Below are 6,843 nucleotides of genomic sequence, written 5' to 3' on the forward strand. Positions count from 1 at the left end.
GTATGTTAAATGAATCATATTGTCTGCTATTTTGTGTCTGGCTTCTTTTGCTCAACATTGTGTTTGTGATATTGAACCATGTTGTTGTCCAAAGTTGAGAATCATTCCTTTTGGTTGCTGTGTCACATTGCATTATGTGAACATACCACCATGTATTTATCCATTCTGCTACTGATGAACAGTTGGGTTGTTTCCAGTTTGGGACTATTGTGAATTGTGCTGCTATGAGCATTTCTGTGAACGTCTTTGGGTGCACAAAGTAGGTGTTTCTGGGGTATATATTAGGAGTAGAACTGCTGAGTCATAGGTCATGTGTATATGCAGCTTTACTAGATATTGCCAGACCATTTTCCAAACTGGTTGCATCAGAGCTAGCTAGTTTTAAAAACTGGACTAAAAATACTCTTTCTGATTATGTTCACCAAATGTCCTGATTCTTGAAAATCTGTCCTGAGTAGGCAGATTTCTTGCAGCAAACTGCTACGTAGCATCTTGCTACATAGACAAATTTTATGAATTACCACATTTGGGCTCAACTGAGAAGGATGTGTTTGTTACATCAAGTGGGACTATGGAAATTAACAAAGCAGAATTAAAAACTTCACAGTGTGCATGTGGCTGAATTTTCCCATAGCCTGGAGCTTTGATGTAGGGAAAAGGTACCATCCTGCCCATTCTAGCACAGCCACATTGGGAGTCTCAGATACTGGGGCTCCATCTACCAACACAGTAGCTGAAGGGTTCAGCCTGGGAGCCTGAGAGGAGGGGGAAGATCTGGCTGCTCTCTGAGGCCACTCCCAGGGTTCCTCTCTGCTACCCAATGTTTCTGAAGGACTATGGAGACAGGCCACCAAGTGGAGATCCTTCGTTAACCCTTCTCTCTCACCTGAGAGACTCTCAGTGCTAACTTCACCCCTGCTTTGGTAGGTGGCAACCTGGCCCCCTTTGCACATCTTTCTCCTGCAAATTCACAATCACTCTGCAATTGCCCCCCAACAGCAGCTGAAACAGAGGTCCAGACTTGAGAGATACATATGACTCAAGTCAGGAGAGACCAGCCAGGCATAATTAGATGCTGTGGACAGAGAAAACGCATGGAACCCAAATGGAAAACCACAGTGGTTGGTGCTTCCAACTGTAAACGCGCTGCTTCTCACAAGAGCAGCTCTTGGAAGCAGTGGGTTTTACTCAATCCTGATCTGTCTCCAAAGCACATGCTTGCTATTTTTATGAGATATCATCTCCATTCTCCTACAGAGGCGCCTCTTCTCTGCTCAGTCGTCTATTTGAGGCGGGGAAATACAGTGACTTTGCTGCCTGGAGGATCGTGGTCAATGAACTCTCTTATTCATTGCGCATAGAGCTCAGTACAAAACTGTGCAAATGTGGCCATGTGCTAATGTGCTGTGTCAGGTGAAGCTAACCAGAGTGGAGAATTGATGACTATTGATTTTTACAGAGCAGGCATCTGAGATACGACAAATGATAGCAATAAAGGAGTTTTATCAGGCTCTGAGTTTATTTCAAAGGTGAGTAAGTGTATTGAATGACACACCTGGGGTTTTATCCAAGCTCTGCTGCCAACCACTTTTGTGTCCTTGGACATGTTACTTTACCTTGGATCTCTTTTGTCCACTTGTAAAAAGGACTTATAGACTATATCATACTCTAGTTCTCTTCCAGGTCCCCAGCTTTGTAACTCCATGTTGTCCTAAGAAAGGTAGTTCCCTGGCTGGGCACGGTGGCTCACACCTGTAATCCCAGTACTTTGGGTGGATCATTTGAGGTCAGGAGTTTGAGACCAGCTTGGCCAACTTGGTGAAATCCAGCCTCTACTAAAAATACAAAAATTAGCCGGATGTGGTGGCACGTGCCTGTAATCCCAGCTACTTGGGAGGCTGGGGTGGGAGAATCACTTGAACCTGGGAGGCTAAGGTTGCAGTGAGCCGGAATCACACCATTGCACTCCAGCCTGAGCAGCAGAGCAAGACTCCATCTCAAAAAAATAAAAATAAAAATAAAAAAGAAAAAAGAAAAGAAAGGTAGCTCCCTAATTTAGTGTTTGTGACATATGCTTTGGAAGAAAAAAAAAGTCACCTTTTTCTCTCTACTCCACAAACTGTTCAGAAGCTCCATTTCTGAGGTGCAACGTGTTCTTAACTCCCTGGGAATCATGGACGTCTGCAATATTTTCATGCTGTTATTTATATAGGAAGATGAAGCTCTTTTCCGAAGAAACTCTGACTCATTTAATAATATGTACTGTTTATTCATTATGTGCATTCAAGGAACTTAGAGTGTAATGGGAGTGCCAAGACATGGCTTCCAGAGTTGCAACGTAAAGTGCAAGGTTCTAAGAGCTGTGGAAGAGGCAAGGAAGAGCTCCAGGGTTCCTCTTACTTTTTAGGGGTCAGAGAAGACTTCATGGAAGTTGAGGTGTCTGAGTTGAGAAACGAATGTTGAGCATCATTTCAACAGTGGAGATGTGGAGAGTCTTCCCTTTCAACAGGATATAAGAAGAGACAAGGGCCATAGGTTGAGGGACATGGTTTTGGGGATGACAAGCAAGGTCTGGCTATAATTAGGTGACCCTATGTTGGCGTTTTCCCAGGATAGTCTCAGTTTATACCCTCTGTCCTGGTGGAATTGTTAACAGTGACCCTTTTCATTCTCAAAAAGTGTCCCAGTTTGGATGATAAATTACAGAGTCACCATAGCTATAGACGATGCTGTCTCAGAGGCTGGATCCAGATGTGGCTAATAGGATCTAAGAGTCAAAAAAAGAGAGAGATGACTCTATGCTTGGCTACAGCTTGCTAAAAAGGAGGTAAATGCAAGGGGAAAAAATGGCATTAGAAAGAGTTGGTGGCCAGGCACGGTGGTTCATGCCTGTAATCCCAGCACTTTGGGAGGCTAGGGTGGGCAGATCACTTGAGGTCAGGAGTTTGAGACCAGCCTGGCCAATATGGTGAAACTCTGTCTCTACTAAAAATACAAAAACTAGGCCAGACACAGGGGCTCACGCCTGTAAGCCCAGCACTTTGGGAGGCTGAGGCAGGTGGATCACCTGAGGTCAGGAGTTTGAGACCACCCTGGCCAACCTAGTGAAACCTCGTCTCTACCAAAATACAAAAATTAGCCGGGCGTGGTGGCAGGTGCCTGTAATCCTACCTCCTCGGGAGGCTGAGGCATGAGAATCACTTGCACCCAGGAGGCAGAGGTTGCAGTGAACTGAGATGGCACCACTGCACTCCAGCCTGAGCGACACAGTGAGACTTTGTGTCAAACCCGCCCCCCCAAAACAAACAAACAAAATTAGCTGAGAGTGGTGGTGGGTGCCTGTAATCCCAGCTACTTGGGAGGCTGAGGCAGGAGAATTGCTGGAACCTGGGAGGCGGAGGTTACAGTGAGTTGAGATCACGCCACAGTGCTGGGTAACAGAGCGAGACTCCGTCTTAATAAGAAAGAAAGAAAAAAAAAGAAGTTGGTGATTGTTAAAAAAGATTGGAAAGACAGAGCTGGAGGGGTCTGCACACCAGTGAGTCCAATCCAGATAATCATTTCACAGATGAAGGAAGGAGAAAAAGGGATGTTAGGACAGGAACGCAGGCCTCTTGGTACTCTTGCCTCACTGGACTGAGTTGAATAGTGTCTGTCCCCCTGCCTCAATTCATGTCCACCCAGAACCTGTGAATGTGACCTTACTTATAAATACAGTCTTTGCAGATGTAATCAAGTTAAGACAAGGTCATACTGGATTAGGATAGGCCCTGAATCCAATATGACAGGTATCTTTATAAGAAAAGAGGAGTTGGACAGGCACAGAGACACACAGGGAGGGTGCCTCATGGCAACAGAGGCAGGGGTCTGAGTGATGCGTTTACAAGCCAGACCAGAAGCTGGCAACTGGCAGGGGAGCGTCCTCCAGGATAGCCTTCAGACAGAGCATAGCCCTGCTGACACCTCCATCTTAGACTGCTGGCCTCCAGAACTGCCAGACAATACATTTCTTTCTTTCTTTCTTTTTTTTTTTTTTTTCTGAGACAGAGTATTGCTCTGTCGCCCAGACTGAAGTGAAGTGGCGCGATCTTGGCTCACTGCAACCTCCGCCTCCTAGGTTCAAGCGATTCTCCTGCCTCAGCCTTCCAAGTAGCTGCAATTACAGGCATGTGCCACCAGGCCCAGTTAATGTCTGTATTTTTAGTACAGACGGGGCTTCACCATGTTAGTTTCAGGCTGGTCTCGAACTCCTGACCTCGTGATCCGCCTGCCTCGGCTTCCCAAAGTGCTGGGATTACAGGCGTCAGCCACCGCGCCCGACCACATTTCTGTTGTTTTAAGCCACCTAGTTTGTGGCATTTTGTTAGAGCACTCCTAGGACACAAATATTGTACGCTTTCTGAGCTTTAGGTGCGGCAGAATATTCAGGTAGAGCTGCCGGAAGGCACATGAACACGTGGGACTGGAATGAGGAGGAGGTGGGGTTGGTAACTGGGGTGTGGGAATAGGAGAGATGACCAACGGGAGGACAGGACAGCAGCTGCCAGGACGGGAGTTGCAGGGAGGGAGGAAGGAGAGGGAGAGAAGGCAGAGGGCCCCAGGAAAGCGAGCAGAAGTGAGGAGGGGATTCCAGAGGAGGCGGAGGCTGAGAGGTTCGCGCTGGGAGGAGCAGCCGATGTGGCTGGCACGCGAAAATTCCTGTAGAAAACTGCAATGGTTAGAAACTGCCACGCAATGGTGGCAGGCGCCTGTAATCCCAGCTGCTCGGGAGGCTGAGGCAGGATAATCACCTGAACCCGGGAGGCGGAGGTTGCTGTGAGCTGAGATTGCGCCACTGCACTCGAGCCAGGCGACAGAGTGAGATTCCGTCTAAAAAAAAAAAAAAAAGAAAAGAAAAGAAAAGAAACTGTCACGCAGAGGGTTAAGTAAAGGGTTAAGGACTGAGTGCATTTTTAGCAGACAGAGCAGGGAGATTCCTCTCCCCTCTCGGGAGGACTTCAGGATGGAGGAGAGACAGAGGGTACTAGCTTCAGATAAGGATCAGGGAAGAGAGGTTCTATTAGGTGATAGGGCACCAAGTATATTTGTGGAAATAGGCCAGGAGAGGGAAAAATGCAGATGTCAGCTCTTGTGGTGGCCCACCCACATCACGTGGCATGACGATTAGTAGACTGAAGCAGCAGAGTCGGAGGACGCCAGGGCACAGGCAGGCTCCTGGGAAGCAGATCAACGCTTCTCTCTCAAGTTACTGATTACACCCCAGCTCTGACCCTTGCCAGTCACCACTGGTTGTACAAGGATGCCTGGTAAAGTGAGGCAGCCCTGTGTTCTCCCATCTGATGGCTCCTTCCCATCTCTTCTTTATTTGACTTGGGGTTTGAGAGGGAGGCTAGCTTTTGCCTCCATTTATTCGTCCATCTCATGGGGAGACTCATTTCTGTATGAATCTCGGATAGATTTAGAAACACAGCACTGTCCTAGGGAAAGCAAGGAATCTGAGGCTACAGGACAGGACCTGTATGAGGGAGGGAGGGACTGTGTGCCCAGAGTCCTTTGAGGCCCTCCCAACATATGTACTCTACTTAAAATTACACAGGATGTGGATGAGAGTGTTTTATAATAAACAGGCCAGGTGCAGTAGCTCACACCTGTAATCCAACGACTTCGGGAAGCTGAGGCAGGAGGATTGCTTGAGTCCAGAAGGTTGAGATCAGCCAGGGCAATATACAGTGAGACCTCGTGTCTACAGAAAAATTAAAAAATTAGCTAGGTGTGCTGACAAATGCCTGTAGTTCCAGCTACTTGGGAGGCTGAGGCAGGAGGATCGCTTAAGCCCAGGAGTTCAAGGCTGCATGAGCGGTGATCGTACCACTGCACTCCAGCCAGGGTCACAGAGCGAGACTCTGTCTCAAAAACAAACACACAAACACAAACCAGAAAAACCCACAAAACACCAAAGATCAACAAAGCCTGAAAGCACACCACACCACCAGGTGCCCTAGTTGACATAATGCTAGCTGCAGTTGCTTTGTGGCCAGGAGTCTTCTCTCTGGCACAAAGCAGAGGAGTGCTGGGACCCAGGGAGGGAGCCAGCACTGGCTAAATTACAACTAGGGTAGTAATGTACCTGTGTGTTGCACGGAGCAGATGGATGTCAGGGCTAGAGTAATTCTTATGAGAAAAAACCAGGATTTGGGAGAAAGCCTGAACCTCCTCCTGCACCCCTCATTTTCTGTCCTCTTTTCTCCCAACTCTCCACAATTATATCTAAACCTCACCATGAGCTTCCGTGGTGAAGTATATATAATTCAGATACATCCTCTTCCAAATTCTGAGTCTATTTTCTCTATATTTGGTTCACCATGTGGTAGGAATGACCAAAATCTACAGAGGAGGAAGCTTGCCAGAAACAGGCCAGAGCCACTCAGCTAGCGAACACTGGAAGCAGGGCTTGCACAGGTCCACACCTCCAAGTCAGGTGCTTCTTGCCCTGCACATTCTACAGCTTCCTCTTTCTAAGTGGAGCTTGGCTTCCAGTTAGACCAGGGCTGCATGAGGACATCTTCAGAACTACAACGTTCAGGAACTTTACGAAAGACTCTGATAGAAGTGACGAGTCATTCTGAGCTTCCTGGCCTGCCCCATGGGAGAGGACCAAATGAACTGCCACTCCTCTGCTCCTGGTCACCATGTTCTTGCCTTTCAAAGACAGAGCTGCTCCCTTCCTGATGGCAGTGTGGCCCAAGCACTGGGTTATTCTGTCTGGGATATTACCCTCTCCCAGCATGCCTTCCCTAGAGGTCTGGGAGCTGGACCGGTTACTGCCTTCTCTCATCCGGGATG

The sequence above is a fragment of the Mandrillus leucophaeus genome, unplaced genomic scaffold (genome assembly GCF_000951045.1).
Source record: "Mandrillus leucophaeus isolate KB7577 unplaced genomic scaffold, Mleu.le_1.0 Scaffold86, whole genome shotgun sequence".
Classification (NCBI taxonomy): domain Eukaryota; kingdom Metazoa; phylum Chordata; class Mammalia; order Primates; family Cercopithecidae; genus Mandrillus; species Mandrillus leucophaeus.